Genomic DNA, 25,301 nt, shown 5'->3' on the forward strand with positions numbered 1-25,301 from the left:
GAACAGCTGAACTATTTTCTAGAATAGCTGTACCGGTTTACATTCCCATCAGCAATGTCTGAGTGATCTAGTGTCTCTGCATCCTCACCAGCATTTGGTGTTATCACTGCTTTTTTATTTTAGCCATTCTGATAGATATGTAACAATATTTTTGTGGTTTTAAATTGCATTTCTCTTATGGCTAATGATGTCGAACAGTTTTTCGTGTGCTTGCTACCTGTATATGCTCTTTGGTGAGCTGTCTCTTCATGTTTTCTGCCCATTTTCTAGTTGTTTATTGTTTTTTTTTTTTTCTGTTGAGCTTTGAGAATTATTTATATACTGTAGATAGTAATTGTTCGTTAGATATATGGTTGGGATGGCCTGGGGCTTCACTGCCCATCGCTGCCCTAGTGGTAGAGTAGGAGCTGGGGCTGGGGCTTCCCCCGTAGGTCTCTACTGGACTTCTCCTTTACTGGTCATTTGACCAGAGGGAGCAGGCTCTCCCTGCTGCTGTTTTGGGGTTGCAGCCCTCTCTGGAACCCAGCATAGGGTATATTGGAAATAAAAAGGAAACCCCACGGAACTCACCAGGTTGTTGTCCCTCAAGTGCTAAGGCCCCTAGTCAGTTTCCATCTCCTTTTTTTTCCAGGTTTTAGAGTTCTTTATCACTTTCTGTTGAATAATTTCCAGGGTATTTAGAGGGAAGTAGTAGAGAAAAATGAGTTCACGCTACCTTTTTCAGAACAAGCCAGCAGATCTGATATCTAAGAAGCCATTTGGTAACAAACTGATTTTCCTGGAGATGTTATCTGATGGACAGTAAGAGCATTATATGCTTTGACCTTTTAATGTCTTACCATTGTGTCTGAAATAGCCCTTGTGTTATGATGGTTGTCTAAGATTAAAGCTTAAAGGTGACTGTCCTTAAAGCCAGAGCTTAAAAATATTTTACCTAGCCTGGAACAGAAGTGTTGCATGGACTCTGTAATGCACTGCCCAGGTCCTCCCTTAGGAGCTAAGGGCTTATCACCCCACTTGCTGTGGTGCTGCCCATAGACAACCCTCTCCCAAAGGCATACCTCCTTCATGAGGTGGCCTGCTTCCAGTGACTGATCACTGGAGGGTAAAAAGGCCCCTGCCTTCTCACCCTCACTCAGGACATTCCATGCTATGGTCTGAATGTTTGTGTACCCCCAACGTTTCTATGTTGAAATCCTAACCCTCAAAGTGGGGCCTTTGGGAGGTGATTAAGTTGTGATGGTTCCACCCTCATGGATGGGGTTAGTGCCTATACAAAAGAGGCCCCAGGGAGCTTGCTAGTCCCTCCACTGTGTGAGTACAGACAGAAGCCATCATCTGTGAACCAGAAGTGGGCCCTCACCAGACAACAAATCTGATGGTACCTTGATGGGCTTCCCAGTCTCCAGAACTATCATAAATAAATTTCTGTTGTTTATGATATTTTTTACAACTGCCAGAATGCGCTAAGACACCCCATCTTCATTATTCCCCACAAGCTACCATTGGGACTTCTCCTTCAGCTCACCTGCTTCCTCCTCTCTTTCCCTTTCCTTCTTCAGGTGTTGATCCCCAAAGAATTCCTTTTAAACCCTTCTTCAAGCTAAATGCATGAGGAATCTGTTTCCCAGGAACTTAACCTACCTCAAAAGTGCTTTGCAGATATTCTTTTTCTAAATAGAATTGTTCATTGTAAGGAGATCATATACTTCCTATTCCAGAATAATAATGTCTTTTTAAAAAATGTAATGATGACCATACTAGATGGTAATCCTATTTGCTTTCAAAATCTTCACTTTGGATAATAAAAAGCTGGAGTGTTACGCGTTTCTCTCCAGTGTTTGAAATCTATAAGCTGAGAACCGTAGCTTGGAATCCTGTTAGGTTTCTTGCAACTGTTTGTTTTTATGAAGAGCCATCACCAAACACAGCTGGTTTTGCAGATTATTGTTTCAGAAAGTTTACTCAAGTCTGCAGTGATATCTTCTGCACTTGCTGTTAATATTTAGACCCTGCATGCTAAGTGTATGGTCCCTAGCATTGTATTCTCCATGTAGCTCTCTAGTCTGAGTTTATTTGCTTAATCAGGAGGTTCAGAACAAAAATATGGCTGTGGCCAGTGTCCTTACTAATCTATAAGCTTTTTGCTTGGCTGCCAGCTGATTGCAACGTATAAACAGTAGTTTGCATGTTACTCAGTCATATACATATCCTGCCAAGAGCTGGTTACTCTTTCACGTATCTCCTTATTTATTTCCCACAGTGCCTCTAAATGACTATGTGGAGATCTCCCGTGCACTTAAAGTCACTCGTCTGCCCTCTGCTTGTTCATTTAGACTTCGCTACCTGAATTATGGTGAACCATGAAAAAACTTAAATAAGTCTACCTTCTCTTTTTAAAAAAAGTTACTATGAAGGTGTTATATATTTGACTGTATGCAGTAAATGTGTACCTAGAGACACCAATAAATTGAATTTTTGTAAGCCTAATAAAATGTAAATGCACTAAAAGAGCTTACTATTCCTATGGAGAGTTTGTTCTTAAAGGTAAATGATAAACCTTTAATTCATGTTTAAATCAAGCTTTTAACTCTATTAGGTTCTTTCTGGAAAAAATGTATATGACAATGAGCCAGATGAATTCTCATATTTCTTTCTGAATGGCACTATGGTTCAAATTAGCTCAATTAGGGGTAGGGAGGGGATTAATAAAAGTAGACTTTAATAAAATTAAGGGCATTTGCTTCTCATAGAAGTTACTTGCTGATGACAATCTCTAAGAAAATAATGTAATGTTGACAAACATTTAATGAGAAAGTGCATCCTCAAAAGCTTTAACCCTACTAGTTTATTAGAAGTCCAAATGAGTATCTATTACAAATATTTACTTAAAATATTTCCTTTATATTACAACATGTAATACCCTTTAAAAAGTGTTGCTCTTGAATAACAAGCAAACAAACGAAAGCTCAAAAAACCTGCTACTCTCTATCCAGAGTATATCCTTGGAAAATGATGGCTCATCTTACTGGTTATTGTTTCATCATGTGATGTCAGTTGTTAATAGTGTCTTCATAGGTGTTAAAATGATGGGAACTATCTTGAAAGTTGACTTTTTAAAAATGTCAGCATTTGGTGATGGGGCAAATCCCTTGGTCCTTTTCAGCCTGAGTTTCTTCATCATCAAAATGGCTAAAGTGATATTTATCTCAGAGGTCACGTGAGATTTAATTCAGTTGAGAGTGCTTTGTGATCTTTATAGGCATAATCAGATACAGGCTGTTATTTCTGATTTTCTAGATATTTCTTCTGAAAACAAAATTACAATAATATTATTCCTTGGCCTAATGCTTTCCAGGTTTGGAAACCCCTCCATAGATTTCTTTTTGGAGATTTGCGATTGCAGTGCCAGAGAAGGTGTGTTTTGTTTTGTTTTGTCTTTAATTTTTTTTAAGAGAAAACTGAGGCTCCAAGGCGTTATGCAATTCACGAATTCATGCTAGGTCATATATTTAATAAGCAGAGACCAAGGGCTAGTATCAGGCTTTCTGACTGCTAGTTACTTCTTGCAGGTCGGTAATGTAAATACTGTAATACGAGGACAAAGCAGGTAATGGAGATGAGTGGGTATAAAACTATAGGGAGTGGTGGGAACACTGGCAAACTGAGCCAGTTTTGATCCAGAGATGACTGGGAAGCGTGCACCATCCACACCCCCATCAACACTCCCACCCCACAGCTTCAGTCAGTTGTTGCCAAGTAGTCTTTCTGGTCCAGTGTGCTAAGATCTTCTGATTTTTTTTTTAAGAGAAGTCAGAAATTTAGATCTTTATGTAAAATACTGACACCTACTAAAAAGAAGAAAACAAAGAGACAGACAGACAAACACAAACTAGGTAGTACCAGCACTTTACCTTTCTCTGTTGCAGACTGTGGCTGTGAGGTGCATCTTCTCCCTGGTTTTGGATCCATTAGATGCTGTATGAAGGAGAGGGTAAGGCGCCCAAGGGCAGGGATTCTGCCACATGTATTGTTTCATCCCCAAAGTCTAGCCAGGTGCCTAAAATTAGATACTGCACTAGGAAATGCCTTTGAATGAAGAATAAAGAACAGCAACAACAGACCAAAGAGTTCCCAAAGAAACCTTGGGAACCTGAGTCAGCACACAGGCCTGCAATGTGGAGTTAGTTTTACTCGATAATGCTGAGAAGCACATTAGAAATATTCAGGCAGTTAATAATTTCTCTTATTGTTTTTCAAATGGAAATTTAGGAGTGACAAAATAAGGGTGAAATTTTAATTCATTTCTTGAATTACAAAACACTATTGATCACACTAAATATAGCATATACCAAACATATTTTTATTAAGTTTTATTCAATGATTTCTATCTGAATGCTCATAACTTTCAGGCATAGTGGTGTGTGAAAATGATAACTTTATTCAAAGCGTTCTCACTTCAAATGCACCCATACTTAAGCAGGAATTCATTTATCTTAAAATGCTTCAAAGGATCTCTTTATTATAAAGGAAAAAAATCGCCATATGACCCTTTGGTTAATGTTGATTATATGTATGTGGGTATGTGGTCGTGGATTCAAACACGTGATTCTAAAATGTTTAGAAATGCTGCATCTACTGTATTATGGACATTAAGATTTTTCATGACCAAAGCGTGCCACATTATTTTCCTTTAAACAATCAAATAGAAGCAATAGTATTTAGGTTGAGTCCTCACAGCAACAACAAAATGCCACAATTAAGAACAAAATCATAAGGGTGGATGATAGGAACCTGTATCCTATCTGTGGTTGGTTTGACAAGATAGAGTTATAGATTAATGTAATATTTTATTCCACCTTTAGAACATTTCATCATCCCATTTTAATTAAGATTAAGAGGTAGAGGAGCACATATCTAGAACCGTGTCTTGCACCACATTTTGCATCCGGGCTTTGGATAACCTGTTGAAAGCAAAACAAAACAATCTACCTCCCACCATCTCGTCACACTCTGACTTCAAGTTCAGCTTCACAGTTAAATAACTTGCCAACTTCAAATTAGCAATAAACAGCAACTCAAGACCTGCAGGGCTTATAAGCAAGTGAGAAGTGGTGCTTGGAATGATTACATTCCTAAGCCCACAATTATCACAGTTCAGAACTAATTTTTATGCCTTAAATAAAACAAAAAGAATCTACACAAAGCACTTCATTTTCTGGGAAGGTTAAATTAAAATTAAAGTGTTCACTGGAAAGTCATCCTCTTTAAAATGCATTTGCTAAGAACCACTTACTTGAGGAAAGAGTAGCTACTGTAATTTTAATTTTTCAGGTGTAAATCCTTTTACTCCTTACAATAGATATAGAGAGGCCACTAGTATTTATTTTTTTAAGTGTGATATTTTAAAAATCCTTTTTCCAGACAGTTCTTCCAGGCTTACAGATTATATACCTTTACGCAATATGATAATTTATTAACCAAAATGGGTAGTAGCTGAGAGTGCCTGAAATGGAAACAGATAATATTCCAGAGAGACCTAAAGCGGGCAATGGATAATAGCCGGAGGAGCATCTTGGATTATGTCACGTGTCTCCTGTAAAAAGTCCTAGTGCTTTTGCAGCTCTCTTTGAAACATTCTGCATAACATCCAGGTCAGGGTCTGGGGAGAGGGAAAGACCGCTGGGACACCTGTAGTCGTAGCAACTGTGTTCCTGCAGCATGAAGAGCTGGGAGGAGGAAGAGGTAAATCTCCCTCTCCATCTTTGGCAGCTCAACTGTTTGGGGGCTTGTGGGAATTTCATCTGAGATCCCCCTTAACTTTCATATGGTAGAAATCTAACAAGTTATCTTGTTGACCTTTGAGGCAGCAGCAGAGGTATTAAACTATTATTATTATTATTATTATTATTTTGAGATGGAGTCTCGCCCTGTCCCCCAGGCTGGAGTGCAGTGGCGCGATCTCGGCTCACTGCAAGCTCCGCCTCCCGGGTTCACGCCATTCTCCTGCCTCAGCCTCCCGAGTAGGTGGGACTCAGGCGCCTGCCACCACGCCCGGCTAATTTTTTGTATTTTTAGTAGAGACAGGGTTTCACCGTGTTAGCCAGGATGGTCTCGATCTGACCTCGTGATCTGCCCGCCTCGGCCTCCCAAAGTGCTGGGATTACAGGCGTGAGCCACCGCGCCCGGACGGTATTAAACTATTTTCCCATGGGTTCTCTCTGGAATAATGAGTGCTTTTTAAATTAAAATAAATTTTTAAAAATTTATAAACATTTAAAAAGCTGGATTTCTAGATTCTCTTAGAAAATTGGAAAACCTGGCAACACTGTACCATTATTATTCCTTCATGGGAGCGACTGGCTGGAGCTCAGCTGCAGCTGTGATGTTTCCATGAAGTGTGAGCTGCTTATGTGACACCAGCTCCCTTCCTGGTTTTAGTGTTTTCTCACCTGTGTGGCTTGCTTGCTAGGGCACTTGCATCTATCCATCTTTTTACTGGTCTCCAGGCTCAGATTCCCATTGCCCAATGGACATTTTGGTCTCAATGTCCCTTCCGCTCCTGGTTCAACAACTCCAGTGCCAAGTCTTTATTCCCAACCGTGCCCAATGTTGCTTTAAGTAGTTGATCTGCATGATCTTATTTAATTATCTAAAAGGTGAGTATGCTTATTTTCCATTTTACAAATGGAGAAACTGAGGTTAGAGGCAGAATTCTAATTTGAAATGGTTTGATTTCAAAGTCCATATTCAGTCTCATTTCTGTCTCAGGAGGGTGAAGGACCATGCATGTTTTTCTTCCTTCTTTTCATTCTTTTTGTAATGTGCTTAGGAAAATTGAAGTATAACTAAATATGTAATACACTTGGTGACTTGATTGCTTCCTTTCCCCCACATTCTCCATCCTTTAAGACATGCGTAACTGTTAGGATTGTAATTACCCATTTCCACAAGGAGAGAATCTTAGCTTTCATAGCAATTCAGAATATCTAGATCATTGTCATCCAAATGAAATACATGTGAGCCACATACATAACTTAAAAAAATGTTTAATAACCACATTTAAAAAGTTCAATGGAAGAGGTAAAATAAATTTAAATAGTATATTTTATTTAACCCAATATCTTTAAAATATTATCATTTCAGCATGTACAGCATGTAATTAATATTTGAACATTATTAAAGAATCATATTTTATATTCTTCTTTTGGTAGTAAATCTCTGAAATCCTGTGTGTGTTTTATACTCACAGCACATCTCATTTCAGACTAGTCACATTTCAGGTGCTCAATAGACACGTGGCTCATGGCTACTGTCACTGACAGCCCAGGTGTATATCATTAGCTTTACACACAAAGGGAGAGTTAGATAGAGGGATCAGGTTCCTGTTATGGCCAAGGCATAACTCAGAATTTCTAGGCCCTCTTTCAGACCTCCTCCTACAAACCAATGTTATGAGCCTTGAGATGTGCAAAAAAGAGTTTTGGAATGAATTATTTATTCCTTTTTTTTATGGATGCAGCTGTCTGATGCTTGGTAAGCCAAAGAATTGGTATAATTTTAGTATATCTTTCCTGCTTTTAGTGCAGGTCTAGAGTTTTAATGGAGAGAGTTAGGATATGATTTCATAGGAATATGTTTTATCTCCCTGGGTGGTGTGTATTGACTTGCAAGCCTGAGGTGAGATCATAAGTCTAAATCAGTTCCCTTCTAGAAGTTACTTTTTGCCTACCATCAGGGACAGTGAGTAAACACACAGAAAGAAGGAGGGTATAACATTGTTGGGAATATGAGAACTTCACTGAAGAAGCAACTGAAGAACAATGCAGTAAAGTGTGCAATAAAGGTGCGCAAGCTGTTTCAGGCAGTGCCAAGACGGACAGTCTGAATCCGGAATGAAAGCTTGTTCAATGCGCTAGTAACTGTGATTTGTAATACCCAGAGACGAAGACTAAAGGCAATCAATTATGTATGGCCTGTTATTACTTTGTGAAAACTGGTCCTGAATTGTTTTATTATTTGATAGTGTTTTTCCAGGAAAATAAGGTTTCCTTTGCTGCCATTTTTCACTTAGATAGACGCAAGAAAAGCTCTGAACCGTTCTAGTGAGCATGTATTTCTAGCTAGTTCACCAATTCGAATTTCAGGTTGTGATGATATGGTCATAAAAATCTGCCCTGGGCACATTTTCAGCTGATCTTAGCTTAAAAGCACTTTTTAATGCCACGCGATGGGACTTAATGACTTTGCATTGTGGGTTGGGTCACTCTATCAGGAAAATGAATCCATTCGGATCCTGTTCTTATGCTGGAAGCCCTCTGAATTTCCTTTATTGAAATGCCAGAAAGTACTTTCTAAATACATGTTCCATACTTCAGTTGTTCCACGGCATCCTGTTATTATTTTTATTCTTTATAGAGCACACAGTTACTTGAGCTATATTTCTAAAACGGAAAAGAAGTGATCCTGCCCCCTCAAGCTTTCATTTAATGCAGACAAATTCAGCACAATTGAAAGGTAAGGCATTAAGCAGGCACTGGCAATCACCAGAGAGGATTTTGGGAAGTTGGTCATAGTCCCGGTTTAACACACTTCCCCATTGTCCTGCTGCTAAGCCGAGCTTTTTCATCACCTGCCCTGCAGTTCTTTGCCATTGCTGTGGCTGACATTATGGGCAGAGCTGTTTAACATAGAAACAGAAAGTAGCTTTGGAAATTAACTGGCTCCTAAGTAGTCCTGAGGTCATAGTTTTCCTGAAGAGAGCAGTCACCATTTGTTTATTTATGTAGCTGACTTTCTGATCCCCTGAAATACATATTTTTTTAAATTAAGGTATAACACATACATCAGTAAAAGTTTATAAAGTATGCTAATTTAAGTATACGGTTTGATGATATTTTTACATATGTATATCCACATGCAACTGCCATCTAGATCGAGTTATAGAGCACTTTTCAGCACCCTGGCAGGCTCCCTTGTGCTCCTTCCAAATGCTTTCCAAATACATTCCCTTATAATGTTACCACTGCTTTGATATCTACCAACACCAGTTAGTTTCACCCATTCTTGAACTTCATCTAAATGGAATTACATAGCATGTAGTCTCTCCTGTCTAGCTTTCCTCAATCAACATATTTGTGAGTTGCATCCATGATATCAAGATTCATAATCTTGTTGGTGAGCATCTGAATTATTTCCAGTTTTTCCAAAATTCTGTTTTGGGCTAGATTCTACCTCATGTCTTCAGGACATTAAAGAGGTGACATTTGTCCAAGGGCCTGGAGCACAGACATGCTCTATGCTGATGGAAACCTCCATCCTGTCTCCCATAAGTCTGTATTCTCACCTGAATGATCAGAGTAGTTGCTGAGTGCTTTACTTTATGCTTCTCTTTCTTCTTCCTAATTTTAACAATAATAATAATAACAACAGCTATTATTATATGTATCAAGTGCCAGGCACTAACACTACTCTGTATTATGTGTTATATCTCATTTAATTTTCACCAAGACTCTGGAAATAATTATTATTATAGTTTTTACATGAAGACTTTAGTAAGTTTAATGGAGTCCCTAAGATCACATAGCATATTGATGGCAGAGCAAAGATTCAAACCTAGGTTTTCTGACTAGCACTATGTTCTTAATCACTACCCATACTGACAAAGACAGGGCCTTAGGATCTGTAAGGGAAATGCCATCTTTGAGTGGAACACAATTTTGTCCATTTTCTTCCCCCATGACCCCCAGACAGCTGTAATTTTTAAAATATCAGTTAGAATCTATCATTTCCGAGCTTTGAACCTTCGGTGGCTGTCCTTGTCATTAATATAAAATCCTAAGTCCTCATTAAGCCTGCAAGGCCCCACCTGATCTGCTCCTGCCCCCACTCTCTGACCTCATCCCCCATCCACTGGGCCCTCTCAATGCCCTCGGGTCATTGAACTTCATCTATTCTTGAACAAGCCCGGCTTGTCCCTGGCACTGGGCCTTTGCGTTTGCCATTCCTTCTGCCAGGAATGCTCCTCTCCAGATCTTTTCATGGCTGATTCCTTCTTGTAATTCAACTTGTTGCTTAAATGTCACCTTCCTAGAGAGTCCCTCTCTGACCGCCCCTCCACCCCCGTCCCCATTAGGAAGGACCTGTTTCTCTATCACGTTGCCTTACTTTATTTTTTTCCCAGCACTTACTACTGCGAAACTTATTTTGTTCATTTGGAATGTTATTAATTGTCTGTTTTCCCTCATTGTCGTATTCACTCTAGAAAAGTACCTGGCACTTAGTAGGTACTGAAACGGGTATTGCCTGAATAAACAAAGGAATGGAAAAATGTACGTTTTCAAAGGTCTCTGTAACTCTATAAGACATTTCCTTTTATATTTTATAAAGGAAGAAAATTTTATTTTAAAAATGTGACTTTACATGCTGTGGGAGGTCCAATTTTCATATAATAAAATGAAGGTGGGAGGGGAGCTGGGCACATTATTAATTTTATGTGTGGAAGATGCTTGCAATCGCGGGAATTGACTTCTGGCAATGAAGCAATTTCCCAAATGTCAGAACTAATCATATGATCCTGGAAAGTGGTTCTCTTCTTGTTGTCATTGTTTATTGTTTGTTTATGGCTTATTATAAAAATACTAGAATGGGGACACTGTTTCCTGTCCAGCCCTGGAGCACAGCATGTGACACAAATCATAACAATTAACACATATTTTTATATTGGAGTTTAAAAATAAGAAATGTCACAAGGAAAGCATATATAGATGCTCTTTAATCATTGCCACCCCATTCTAACATGACAAGCCCAGGAATCATTAATGATCCTTTGTTCTGCTCAATGCGTGGGGTTCACATGGATATCTTTAGTAACAAGCTGCTCCTTATCTTATCATAAATAACAAGCTGCCACTTTGGCATTTGGAGGCTGCACACCAATTTCTGTAATATCGTATTCGCCACTCTCTTAGCTGTTGTTGGATTTGGTAGGAAGTTTTTAATTTAAATATCTTTGGTCCTAGGATGTAAATTTAAATTTCCTGGTCCCCAGGCAAACTTTGTCAAAGGGACTTGCAACCCATTGCTCTTAGAATCTTGCATGCCAGGCACCCTTGGGTGTACATAAGGGTTGTGGGTGTGATGGGCGGGGCTGGGACTTTTGTATCTTGTGGAGCAAAGAAAAGCAGTGTTAGGAGAAATCTAACAGTGCAGTTGAGGCTAGGAGTGGTAAAGGATTGTGTTTCTCTGCTAGCCTAGGCAGAATTTCTTATTACCCCACATCAAATTGCATCCCTTGCCTCTGAGTCAAGCCTGCACATTCATCTCTTCTTCCCACCTCAGGCTTTTATTGATGCTTCCACCTCCAGGCAGTGCACAAATGCAAACTTCTGTTTACCGTCTCTGAGTAATGATATTAATTCCACTGCCCAGGGATAATGCATTGCTTATTAAACATTGTAGCAATAACCATTAGATGGTAAATCAAAGGGAAACAAAAAAGAGTCAAAAGCACCCCTAACCCGTTTAGCAAAAAATGATCAGAATTTAACAGAAGTAGAGTTTTCCTGGTTAACAGTGGGGAGGGATTAACAGCCTCCCTGCTGACTTGCTGTGTGATCTTCAAAGATTTACTAACCTTTCTAACTTCAGTTGACAACGTTGATAAGCAGAATAATAATTGTGCCTACCTCCTAGAGTTGCTGTGAAGGTTAAATGAAAGATATACATTGAACCCTAAGCAGAGTGTCTTATATGTAGCAAGAGCTTAATTAAAGTTTCCATAATATGATATCTTAAAAGACTTTGGGAGGCTGAGGTGGGAGGATCACTTGAGGCCAGGAGTTCAGGACCAGACTGAGCAACAAAGCAAGACCCCTGTCTCTCCAAAAAAAAAAAAAAAAGAAAGAAATTTAGCCAGGTGTGGTGGTACACACCTGTGGTCTCAGATACTTGGGAGGCTGAGACAGGAGAATCACTTGATCCCAGGAGGCTGAGGCTGCAGTGAACTGTGATCACTCCTGTGGCACTTCAGCAAGACTCTGCCTAAAAAATAAATACATAAATAAATAATGTCTTAGAAGAACTGTGTTGTCATCTTCATGGGGGTATGCTGTCCATGCACTTTGCAACAAACCTAGGAAAGATACCTTAAAATACAAATGCTTCCTTCCAACACTATGAGCGTATCCATAAACCAAAGACTTCAGTGGAAAAACCTGTCCTGTATCTACTCTACTCTATCTTGTTTATTATTTTTTTTTTGACAAAGCCATGCCCATTTGAAAAAAAAAAAGGCCTTTTAACAAGTATCGTTTAGAATCATGGTTATATTCTACACAATGCATTGAATTTAAGGTTCTCGAGGCTGTCTTCCATATACTCAGTTCTATAAAGAGCAGCCTCTTCTCTAGAAAGTTGTTGAAAACTAGGAGACTTGAGATGCAAAATGCTGAGAGATTCAGCTCAAGCAAATATATCACCTCTTGCCTTTACCTTGTCAAGGCTGAACAGTCTTGAACAGGCCTCCAGCCTCCCAGCCCATGCCCTGCTACTCTCCCTTTATTTATCATGCCGATCAAATGCTAGAAGGTTCTTTCCTCTTCTGTGCTGCTCGTCAGCTCTCATTTGCCTTTAAAATCTCAGCTGGAATATCTTCTCCTCTGTACAGCCTCTTGGTTCCTCAGATATGCTCCGTACTTGGTTCTATGTTCACATTGCTCTTGGAAATCCTTCATTTTATTCTGTCCTGTGATTATGTAGTAATTATTCATAATTATTAAATATCCATCCTGTCCACTAGATTGATGGCTCCATCACGTAGGGATTCTTTTGTTCACCACAGTATTGCACAGCCCTTGGCATATGTTAGGTACCCTATCAGACAAACGGGGCAAGTGCTAAAACTTACTCTTTGTAAGAATTTATTTTCATGTGGCATATAACTAAATGGTTAAAATATTAGATTACATTTTTCCTCTTATGTTGTAACAATTGTCATCTGCTATATTTAGTTTGCCTTTGTACCACTGAAATGATCATGTGCTGCTTTTGTAGGTTAAGATTTAATAGCATCTCAACCAAAAAACTTCTGATTTTTAAAGCAGTAACTGTTTAATATACTGTTTTGATAGTACAAGGTGACATTCCCTCTCTCTCTAAGAAGCCTTCGGTCTTCAAAGCACATCATACAATATCATAAATTAATCCTGGGAATAAGCATCATAGTAAAGATATTGATTTTAGAATCCGGATGGAAAAGAAGGCAGAGCCTAATGTTTGAATTCTGAGTTGCAATCAGATGTAGTAAATCACCAAGAACAAAGGACAGATATCTCAACACCTATAATCAGGAAGATGGAAGAGAACTTTATGGACTTAATTTCAATCCCCCTTGTCCCTTCAAAGAATCATACCTCCTAGAAAGCCTTTGGTCCTTGTCTGGTTGTTTCTAAGCTAAACTGGGGACTTACTGATTTGGCTCTATAAAATGATTTTAGCTTGCCGAGACCAGTTTGGTCAGGGAGACCCTAACCCAGCCGCGCTAGAGGAATTAAAGACACACACACAGAAATATAGAGGTGTGAAGTGGGAAATCAGGGGTCTCACAGCCTTCAGAGCTGAAAGCCCTGAACAGAGATTCATCCACATATTTATTAATAGCAAACCAGTCATTAGCATTGTTTCTATAGATATTAAAGTAACTAAAAGTATCTCTCATGGGAAACGAAGGGATGGGCCGAATTAAAGGAATAGGTTGGGCTAGTTAACTGCAGCAGGAGTATGTCCTTAAGGCACAGATTGCTCATGCTATTGTTTGTGGCTTAAGAACGCCTTTAAGTGGTTTTCCACCCTGGGTGGGCCAGGCGTTCCTTGCCCTCATTCCTGTAAACCCACAACCTTCCAGCTTGGGCGTTAGGGCCATTATGAACATGTTACAGTGCTGCAGAGATTTTGTTTATGGCCAGTTTTGGGGCCAGTTTATGGCCAGATTTTGGGGGGCCTGCTCCCAACATTAGCTTTATGCTCTTGTTTAGGATTTTGCACTAGCTCTGAGATGCCTACTATATCATGTTTTGAGTTCTGCCTGCTTTTCAAGGCAATTTGACATTAGACCCCACTTCAGCTTGACTGACTTAATTCCAACTGCTCACATATGGTCTCATCTCTCTAACATTTTACTGCAAATGTAATATGAGGTACGAGTGACATAGTTTCATCCTGGCAACAAGATGATGAATAAGACCCATCCCTTCCCTCAAGGAGCTTATGGTCTACTGAACGAACCAAGCAATGTAGACTTATAGAGTGTATGTATGCTATATGTAAAGCACTATGGGAGATATTTTTACAATGGACAAGACAAGAATGAATAAGAATTAATGAGTAAGTGCCCATAGAGAACTCAGAACGTTGCCAATCACATATCAGTGGGGGAATAACTGTCTGCCGCTACTCCTATGATGCTGGTGAAATTTCTGGCTTGAGTGCTTGAGTATGTGGTGAAGCTATCTCTGACATCCAGAGCCCATGAGGTAGAACTCAGGATGGGCTGGCCAGCTACACAAGTTTGGTTTGAGAAAAATGAGAAATAACTGAGGGGCATCAAAATGGCAATAGTTGTCAGCAATACAGAAATTTGAAATTTGGGAGCATAATTAGGTAGAAAGATTTACTGTTGGCAGTAAGGAATCCAGATAATCGTATTAACCAATACCTCTCCACTTTGGGGTTTTATCTTCACAGTTTTCTTTTCTATCAGCATTTCAGACTGTTTACCTATTCCTCCAGTTTAACTGAAAGATGTATTTACCAGTATTCAGAAAGGAGAATGTAAATAGAATTAAAGCAATTTTTAAAAAGGCCAAGTTCTATTCCAGCTTCTGCAACCTCTCAATCTAGTGGGAGGCAGACAGACTAAAGAAGAATTAAAATACTAGGCTGGCTTTGATAGTGATAGTCATTCATTGGTTTTCAAAGCGTGGACCCTGGACTACCAGGATCAGCATGACTTGGTGGGGTAGACTGAATAATGGCCCCTCAAAGTTGTCCACATCCTAATCCTCAGGGGAAAGGACTGAGGCGTAAGTTACCTCTTATGGCAAAAGGGACTTTGCAGATATGATCAAGTTAAGGAGGTTGAGATGGAGAGATTATTCTACATTATCTCAGTAGGCCTAATATAACCACAAGGGTCCTTATAAGAGGGAGACAGGAGGTAAGCATTAGAAGTAGGAGTCGTGAGGACAGCAACAAGAGGCTGGAGTGATGCAAGAGAAGGGCCATGAGCCAAGGAATGCAGGCAACCTCTAGAAGCTGAGAGAACCAAAAAAATGGATTCTACCCTGGAGCCTCCAGAAGGAACAGCCCTGTCAACACCTTGACCTGTTTTGGGCTTCTGACCACCAGAACTGTAAGAAGATAAATTTGTGTTGTTTTAAGCCACTAAGTTTGTGGTAATTTGTTACAGCAACAGGAGGAAACTAATGCACCTGGGAATTTATTTGAAATGCAAAATCTCAGGCCATAATTTACATTTATCCAATCAGAAACTCTGGGAGTGGAAACAATCTATGGTTTAGCAAGCCTTCCGGGTAATTATTATGCTCACTGTATTTTGAGGGCTACTGTTAGAGAAGGAATTGTACCTGTCTGTACATGAGATGGACTATAATGTTCTGCTATAGGTCACATGCCTGTTTTTTCTTTTTTTTTTTTTTTCTTTGTGCTTCTTGGATATTGCTTTTTTTTTTATTAATTTTTTTTTTGCACACAAAAACAATAAACATTTTCTAAAAATACATACAAACAAAAAGATGTGTATCAAACATATTAGGAAGGTTACACATGGGAAGTCGGGGAATAGAAATGGGGGGTGGGAGTTAAAATAAATGAGAGAGGGACTTTATATGGATCAGTGATAATAACTCAATCCTCTATTTGACAAAGAAGAGGGAGAAGGAAGAGGAAGAAAAAGAAAGTGGGATAAAGGATCAGAAAGGGAGGAAAATAGAAAAAATTAGAGTATGACTCCAGGGTAGACCTGTTTTGTTGTCACTGAGTTGGTTGGTTGGTTTGTCTGTTGTATTTTTCATGTTTCGCCAAGTTGGCCAGACTGGTCTCGAACTCCTAGCCCGAAGTGATCAACCCGCCTCGCCCCCCAGAGTGCCGGGACCACAGGCGTGAGCCACCACGTCCAGCCCCCACATTGCTTCTGGCCTCCGTGGTAGACCTCCCAGACGGAGCGGCCGGGCAGAGGCGCTCCTCACTTCTTCCCAGACACGGGGCGGCCGGGCAGAGGTGCTCCTCACTTCCCAGACGGGGCGGCCAGGCAGAGACGCTCCTCACTTCTTCCCAGACGATAGGTGGCCGGGCAGAGGCACCCCTCACTTCCCAGACGATGGGTGGCCGGGCAGAGGCGCTCCTCACTTCCCAGACGATCGGTGGCCGGGCAGAGGCGCTCCTCACTTCCCAGACGGGGCGGCCGGGCCGAGGCGCTCCTCACTTCCCAGACGGGGCGGCCGGGCCGAGGCGCTCCTCACTTCCCAGACGGGGCGGCCGGGCAGAGGCGCTCCTCACTTCCCAGACGGGGCGGCCGGGCCGAGGCGCTCCTCACTTCCCAGACGGGGTGGCCGGGCAGAGGCGCTCCTCACTTCCCAGACGGGGCGGCCGGGCAGAAGCTCTCCTCACTTCCCAGATGATGGGTGGCCGGGCAGAGGTGCTCCTCACTTCCCAGACGATGGGTGGCCGGGCAGATGCGCTCCTCACTTCCCAGACGGGGCGGCCGGGCAGAGGCGCTCCTCACTTCCCAGATGGGGCGGCCGGGCAGAGGCGCTCCTCACTTCCTAGACGGTGGGTGGCCGGGCAGAGGCGCTCCTCACTTCCCAGACGGGGCGGCCGGGCAGAGGCGCTCCTCACTTCCCAGACGGTGGGTGGCCGGGCAGAGGCGCTCCTCACTTCCCAGACGGTGGGTGGCCGGGCAGAGGCGCTCCTCACTTCCCAGACGATGGGTGGCCGGGCAGAGGCTCTCCTCACTTCCCAGACGGGGCGGCCGGGCAGAGGCACTCCTCACTTCCCAGACGATGGGTGGCCAGGCAGAGGGGCTCCTCACTTCCCAGACGGGGCGGCCGGGCAGAGGCCCTCCTCACTTCCCAGACGGGACATGCCTGTTTTTTCAACCAATCACTGTATGTTTGTCCCAGAGTTTCTCCTGTGGCCACAGGCAATGGAGCATTATGATTGACCATAGAGCCCATGAAATTTCAGGGAGTTTCTCAAAGGAAAGAAAATAATGTTACCAGAAGGAGGATCGGATAGCTTGCTGGAGAGACAAAACAAAGGCTGACCACTGTAAGTATATTACTTACAGTGGTCAGATAGGGAAGGAAGGACATTCCAGCATGAGGGAAGAGTTTGTGCAAGGGTCCAGAAGTAGAAAAACGCAGAACGTATTCAAACACAGAACACATTCAAAATGGCAAAAATGATTATAGCAACAGTATGGCATCAAGAAGTTGTGGGAGGAGGTGATGAGTAGTGGGAAATAAGCTTGGAGGTCCTTCAACGCCATACTCACGAGCTTGGATTACGTTCTGTAGTGATGGGAGTACATACAGTGGTTTCTGAGCAGAGAGTAATATGAAGAATGTGGGCCTTAGAAGGCAAACTCTAGATTCTCACCATTGCCTGAATATCAGGCCCCCTTAGTACTAATCTCTGCCATCCTGTATGCATACTGAATGTTGATTCCGCATGACTCTAGGGATTCTCTATACATAAATTTTTGTCATTATGTGTTTGAATGATGGTTTTCCCCCTTTGGAAAACTTAGGCTTTCAAACTGTTAGATCACCCACAGAAAGAAATACATGTGTACACACACACACATACACACACACACACACACACCCCTTCATGAAACTATACCCTTTGTTATTATTTGAGATATATTCTACTATATTCAGTTCTATTGTAGCTTTAAAAAATTCTCGCTACAAATTTCCTAAGTTGATGTCAAGACCCACTATTGGGTTCTATCCTTTAGTTTGGAACTTACTACTCTAAAGGAAAGGGGCAGTGTTTTATTCACTTCTGCATCTGTCAGTTGTTAGCACAGTTCTCTGCCTATGTTAGATCACCTCTAAGGCTTAAATATCAGATCCAGTGACATTTTAGCCAGAGCTGCAAACATTCTTGGTACCATCTGATAGCACATTTCACTTGCCAAGTATTAGATGACAGATTATTAAGACATATATACAAAGCTCTGAACATTTGAGTGGGTATATTGGTGGGTGGGTAGAATGAAGGGTCAGTAGAAATGATGATGCATCTTCTCTGTAATTAATGTCAAAGCTTAAGAAGAACATTAGCAGATCAATTCCTTGTAACACCACAATGAAACATTTTCCCCTGATCAGAACTGCTTTAAATGAAGTAAGCTTTGCTCTGTGAATTCGGCATGTATCATTTTGGGATGTGAAACCCACAAAACTGTCATCAAATACAGAACGATGAGAGCTATGGTGCTAGGATGTACATAGAATTCCAGTTCCAGAAAAGCTGTCGTTTGAATGGCATTCTCTTTTCCTGCAGTATCAAGGAGATCCACAGACACTGATTTCTGGGCTATGGAGCTGGGTTAGATGGAAGATGCTCTGGAAGGGCTTCCCCTTGGTGGATTTTTCACTTTCTGAAATTGATCATTTTCATTAGTTTTATACTATTTTTGTCTTTATCATTTCAGGTGTGAATTACAATTTTTTTTATCTTATGCTGTCATCATTTGTATTACTGTTGTGATGTAGTGGCTGATTACAGCTCTGTATGAAGAAGTGTTTTGAGGCTGTACTTGGGCTCAGCCAGACAAAGTACAAAGTACAAAGATGTCTGCCATAAGTGCAAGCTTCAGGAGTGGTGAGCCTATGTGTCCCATGCTTGCCATCCTCAAACAATACATTTGGACAGTCATCACCTTCCTATCCATCAGCATGAGACTCAGTTTAGGCCATCCTCCAGATCTGTATGCTTGCCTGCTTTGTGCTGCTCTCATGGTTACAGAGCCAGGTCACTAATTCTGCTGACATTGTTGCTGCCAAGGGCCAAAGGCTGTTACAGTGACTGCTCCCATTCTCTCAAGTCAGCCTGTCATCTCCCCCAGGGCTCCCATGTTGCCATTGAGGCCTGCGATGCACTAGATGGCTCAGCTCCCACGTATATGCAACCTGGCATTCATCTCCTTCTTACCTTGACTTATTGTCCAAAAGAGCTGTCATTCACACAGCCTGTCTCAAAAGATGGGTCCTGGAGATCTGACAATCAGTTGTGCTGAATAACAGTGGCAGCCAGCTCAGAAATATACCCTTGTGTCTATCTGCTTGTTCTCCATCCTTTCCTCATTTCCTTCTTCTCTCCCTCTTCCTTCCCTGGATGGCACATTCCAATAAATTAGGATTATGTAAGATTTTGCCTCAGGCTGTGCTTTCTGAGGACTCTGGGCTAAGCCAACATCTTAGTAAGTGTGTGCACTACACACACACACACACACACACACACGAGAGAAGGTAAATCAGATTGAGCCAAAAAGAGCCATCAGAGGTTACTTAGTTAAATATCTGTCCAAGGAGGCAAGCAGTCCTTGAAAAGAAGCTTATGTGTAGTTTCAGGGGAGTGGGGGAGACCAAGTCAATCATTGTGTTTTTTGTCCAACCCAGCCCCAGAGAGTTGGTCTGAGCTTCACAGAAAGAGGACCGTTTAAGTAAAAGCCAAATGGAAATGGACCATGAGATGAGAGATTAGTAAGGTTCATCCACTTCCTCGCTATTAACAATTTAAGTAGTGATGGAACTTCATGGAGGATCCCTGAGTCAAAATGATGTTCTAGTACTGGAATTCAATGGTAATACTTACAAAGATTAAAGTCTCATGGAAGAGAAAGACAATAAGCAGTGAATAGCCAAAGAAAGAAAATAATGGCAGTTTATCACATTATACAAGTGATAGGAAGGAAATGAAGAGTTGCAATAGAGAATAACAGAGTGAAGCGGGGAGAGTCCCCATTGAGATCTATTAGTCAGGGAAGGCCTTTCTGTACAAGAGGGGAGGAAGGAGAGCATTCTGAGCAGGAAGGACAACAAATGGAAGGCCCTGAGGTGGAAAAGATGTGTTCGAAGAAATGAAAGCAGACCAGGCTGTTTATATTTGTGAAGCATTTACTATTGACTGGCACTATTCCTAGCACTGTACATGTTGTATCTCACTTTATTTCTAATAATCCAGTGAGATATGTAACTTTCCATGTTGTAGAAACGGAAGTGCAGGGAAGCTAAGAAGCTGGCCCAAAGCTCCACAGTTCACATGGTAAACAGAAGACCCAGAATTCTGACCCAGGCTTCTCACGGGAAGCAGTGGACTTTTGAGTTTATAACCTTCACTGGACAGTCTCCTGTAGAGCAAGGCTGGGGCCGAATCCTGGGAGGCCTTGTAGGCCAGGGCCAAGGGCTTTGACTTTATTCTGAGTGTAGCAGGGAAAGCACTGAACGGTTTTAAGTCTAGGAAGACATGACCCATTTAGTCTTTTTACAAGATCCGTCTTGCTGCTTTGCGCAGAATGAACTGGAAGGGCAAGAGTGGATGCAGGACGTTAGGAGGCTCTGGTAGAGGCCCAGGTAAGAGGTGACGGTAATTAATAAGCAACCAGCAGGGTGTCTGCTGAGATGGAGAGAAGGGGAGGACTTGAGGGATGTTTTGTAGGTAAAATCGACACATCTTTCTTATGGATTAGAAGTAGAGGGTGAGGGCCCAGCACAGTGGCTTTAATCCCAGCATCTTGGGAGGCCAAAGTGGGAGAATCACTTGAGTCCAGGAGTTTGAGACCAGCCTGGGCAACATGGCAAGACCCCATCTCTAAAAAAGAAAAAAAAGCCAGACATGGTGGTGCACACCTGTAGTCTCAGCTACTCAGGAGACTGAGAAGGGAGGATCACTAGAGCCCAGGAGTTTGAGGCTACAGTGAGCTATAATCATACCACTGTACTCCAGTCCTGGCGACAGAGCAAGACCCTGTCTCAAAAAAGGAAAGAAGTGGCCGGGCGTGGTGGCTCGTGCCTGTAATCCCAGCACTTTGGGAGGCCGAGGTGGGTGGATTGCCTGAGCTCAGGAGTTTGAGACCAGCCTGGGCAACATGGTGAAACCCTGTCTCTACTAAAATACAAAAAAAAAAAAAAAAAAAAAAAATTAGCCAGGAGTGGCGGTGTGCACCTGTAGTCCCGGCTATTTGGGAGATTGAGGCAGGAGAATTGCTTGAATCTGGGAGGTGGAGGTTGCAGTGAGCTGAGATCGCGCTACTGCACTCTCCAGCCTGGGTGACAGAGCGAGACTCTGTAAAAAAATAAAAATAAAAAATAAAGGAAGGAAGGAAGGAAGGAAGGAAGGAAGGAAGGAAGGAAGGGGAGAAGGAGAAAAGGCCTGGTCAGAGATGTTGCCTTGGGACCTTAGCAAACTTTCACTTTAATCAACCGAGGCAGTAGAGGGTGACAGCGTTGGGCAGAAGGGTATTATCTGCATTTCTGCATGGAGCATCCCAGCATGGCTTTCATGCCAGAAGTACTGAGGCAGCCAGGGCTGCCCTTGGCTATGGCCCCCTGGGAAAGGAAACACCCTTCTCCAGGAGGACACTAGAGACAGGTTCCATGGCTAGGCATTGTCCTCAAGAGGGAGGCCCTCAGCAGAGAGAAAGAGCAGGGTACCATGGGAGATGGTGTGAGTGAGAGCATGCAGGGAATTGCTAAAGTGGGGGGCTGCGAGGTGTTAATGTGACCTCATTTGTACCTAAACAGGTATTTGTAGTATGCTTAAATTTATGTCCATTTTTTACTATTGGCAACTGCTCAGAAATGTTGAAATTCAGAATTAAAAGGAGTCATGAAGTCAGGAAAAGTGCTAGGCTACCAGGTGGCTACATTTTATATTGAGGCACACACATTTAGATTTTTCTCATTTTCCTGTGTCATGCTGACTTCACCTAGAGAAAGAAAAGCATCCAGTGTAAATGTCCCCATTCCCCCATCTTTTCCTGAGATGGACCCAATAAATGAGTGAGAGTGGTCTGAGAGCTGCTGGGCATACATTTCTGGGACTGACATCTGGGAGTTATGAGTAGGCAGAGAGGCGATTTTCATTTTCTGTGATAACTTCCCGCAGTAAGTAGGTGGGAGGGCGAGGTGATTGATGAGCTAAATTAGATGGAAAGTGGCTCAAATCAAATTCTAGGTGATTGCTCCTGCCTCTCAACTTACTGTACTTATTTTCCATTCCACTCATTTAGCAAATGATCATGGTCTGTCTTGTGACATTCCTTATATTGTTGCTTCATTCTTTACATTTTTTTGTGGTGTTTTTCCCCTCTTCTTTCTTCAGCTACGTCAGTTACTCCTTAGGGGCAGAAAAGATGTTATGTTTATTTTTTTTTTTATCCTTCTGATGCTTTATACAGAGTAAATGCACAATGATTCCCTGTTGTTTGACTGATAGTTGCTGTTGGAGATGGAATGTTTTCTAAAGAAAGTTGCTGAATTTATCTTGTCTTAGAAACGTGGAAAGTGGGATAAGGAAGACGCTCAGTGCATTTCAGTTTAAAATATGCAGCCTTTGAGTAGATGAATTTGAGATAACTCTGTTCTGGTCAGCATAGCTCAGCCACAGAAATGGTTTAGTTTTTCATAGCAGTGAAACTTCCTTTCTCTAAATAGCAGATGAGGTTGAATCACATGAAATTGCCAGTATTTGAGCAACAACATGGCAATATCATGTGGCTCAATCTAATAAGACAGATGAGCTGACAATAATTTATTCCTTTGACTAAGTCTGAGATGGAAATGAGCTAATGGGAAGGAGGCCCCTCTTCTGCTGTCACAGCTTGTGGGAGAGAGAACAGCAGAATGCAGATCCTGGGACAGAGGGGGCGATGGCAGGGGCAGCAATCCCTGAATGAGCAATGATTCTTGTCATGAGTTGGCACTTCTGTGGTTAGCACATCCTTCCTGCTCTGATGCTGCCCTGAGACCCTTTAGTGTCACCTAAACAGAAGTCATGATGGGCCCAGAAGGGTCAGGCATGATCCATAGGAGTTATAACACCCATCCGCTGCCAGCCCCGTCTGCCCTGGAGAACTGCCAGAGGAGGCAGGACATGGCAGCTAATGTCACTACTTCACAATTTTCTTCTATTTCCCTCTTTGTCTCTACTATACCCAATAAAGTAGCTCCTCCTCCTTTTTCCCTCTTCATTAAACCCTGAGTTTTGAGCACTTTGTTCAGTCTGCTGATGTGTGAAGGTTAGAGAAGGATGGCATTAGCCGCTTTTTCTTTAATTCCTCTGGTTAACTGTGAAGTATCTTCTAGATTCCTTTAGAGAAACTCAGATTCCCCAGCTGGATCACATGGGAATTAAGGTACACTTTTGCCTGATTTAGTGTGGGAGCAAAGGGAGCCTGATTTCAGATTGGAGGAGAGAGACTGGGAAGAGGAGAGCTTGAGAACAAGGGAAATCTGTCGCTGGAAACAGGAGCCAGAGAAGAGTCCAGAAGAGCAAGTCTAAGAACTGAATCAACTGAGGGCAAGAGAATCATCAGATGTATTTTCATCATTTGATACAGCAAGAAATATTTTCAAATTTTCATCATTTGATACAGCAAGAAATATTTTCAAAAACCCAATCTGTTCTGGATTTTGTCATTACCGAAAGCATGATCAGAGAAATGACTTTCTGGAGTCAGAAAAGTATTCGAAGTGGGAAGACATGCTTGGCTTAATGTGGTTACAGCTCTACACAACCCATAGCTGTAGATCTAAGAAAAAGCCAAAGTCATAGTATTAAGAAAAATTAAGATGTATTTAAACATCGTTGCACACTACCTTCCTTTTTATTACCTGTAGATAGAACGGTTGTGCTTTAGGCTCTTTAGGCATTCATTCCATAACGAATGTGAACCTACCTGATGATGCACATGATCTCATTTGTTCCTTGTAGCAACCTTGAGAGTTAAAAAATGGCATACCCAGTTTATAGATGGAGAAAATGAATTTCAGAGGGATTTAAAAAACTCACCTGTGACCACAGAGATTGCAAATTAATCGCAAAGTTGGAATTCCAACCCATTTGTTTGATTCTAGAACCACTGCTTTTCAGACTATGTCATGCTTTATTTCTCTTTACTGCAGGCCCCTGTAAAAAAGAGAAGGAGTCAAGTGAAATCCCTGTAAAGAAAAAGGCCCAGAATAGGCCACTGCCCCAGGCTCAAAGACTAACCCTGAGGCTGGGGTTTCCCTAAGAGCAGAAGTGCAGAATCTGAGGCTCCACCCCATAATCAGAAACGGCATTTTAACAAGATCACCAACTGAAGCAGAATTTGAGGCCCCACTCTAGAATCAGAATCCACATTTTAACAAGACTCCCAAGAGATTTGTAGCCATGTAAAAGTTCTGGAAGCACAACCCTAACCACCCCAAAGCCATCTTGGGTTCTTTAAGGACCTGGCTCAAGGAAAGCACATGGTTGATGATTGCCCAGGTGTTAACTGACAAGACAACCATAAACAACAGGAGTCAGGCTTATTTTTTCTCTTTTCCTTTGACACCCCCTCTTCTCTTTCCGCTCTTTTTCACTTGCCTGTATGGCAATGAAGTGAGAAAAGAATGAAAGAAAGAGCATACAATTAAGGAATAGGAGTTTCTGACAAGGGTTTTCTGTGCCAGCATCATGCCGCCTTCCAAAATTGTGCTAAGCAACATGGTTAGCAATGACTCTCTCTTTTTGTTTTTGTTTTTGAGACGGAGTTTCGTCTTGTTGTCCAGGCTGGAGTGCAATGGCGAGATCTTGGCTCACTACAACCTCCACCTCCCGGGTTCAAGTGATTCTCCTGCCTCAGCCTCCTGAGTAGCTGCGATTACAGGCATGCACCACTACACCTGGCTAATTTTGTATTTTTAGTAAACGGGGTTTCTCCATGTTGGTCAGGCTGGTCTCGAACTCCCGACCTCAGGTGATTTGCCCATCTCAGCCTCCCAAAGTACTGGGATTACAGGCGTGAGCCACCGCACCTGGCCATGATGACTCTAACAGAGCATACCAGCATCCCCCACTGCTCAGCACACACTTTTCTGAATTATTACAGCACCTGCAATTGTTTGGAAAACTGAGCACATTTGCTTGTTTGTTCAATCCAGACAATAGCTCTGTAGGTTTTATTTGTATTTCATAGACACTCATACACTCAAGTTTCTTAAGGGTGGCTGAGCAGAAGTATG

The 25,301-nt window shown here is 41.9% G+C and overlaps 1 protein-coding gene across 7 annotated transcripts in view; it reads left to right on the forward strand.

The window, feature by feature from the left end:
* Nucleotides 1–25,301, forward strand: part of FHIT (fragile histidine triad diadenosine triphosphatase) — a 1,530,527-nt gene that overhangs the window by 268,139 nt on the left and 1,237,087 nt on the right. Inside the window, exon 1 of one of the 7 annotated variants that reach the window (XM_030801711.1) lies at nucleotides 756–801. The exons of the other annotated variants lie outside the window; for them this stretch is intronic. The gene's annotated coding sequence lies outside the window, so the exon portion shown is untranslated. Of the gene's footprint in view, nucleotides 1–755; nucleotides 802–25,301 lie in introns of those variants that run through there. 7 annotated transcript variants of the gene reach the window in all.

Source organism: Nomascus leucogenys, chromosome 21 (genome assembly GCF_006542625.1).
Source record: "Nomascus leucogenys isolate Asia chromosome 21, Asia_NLE_v1, whole genome shotgun sequence".
NCBI lineage: Eukaryota > Metazoa > Chordata > Mammalia > Primates > Hylobatidae > Nomascus > Nomascus leucogenys.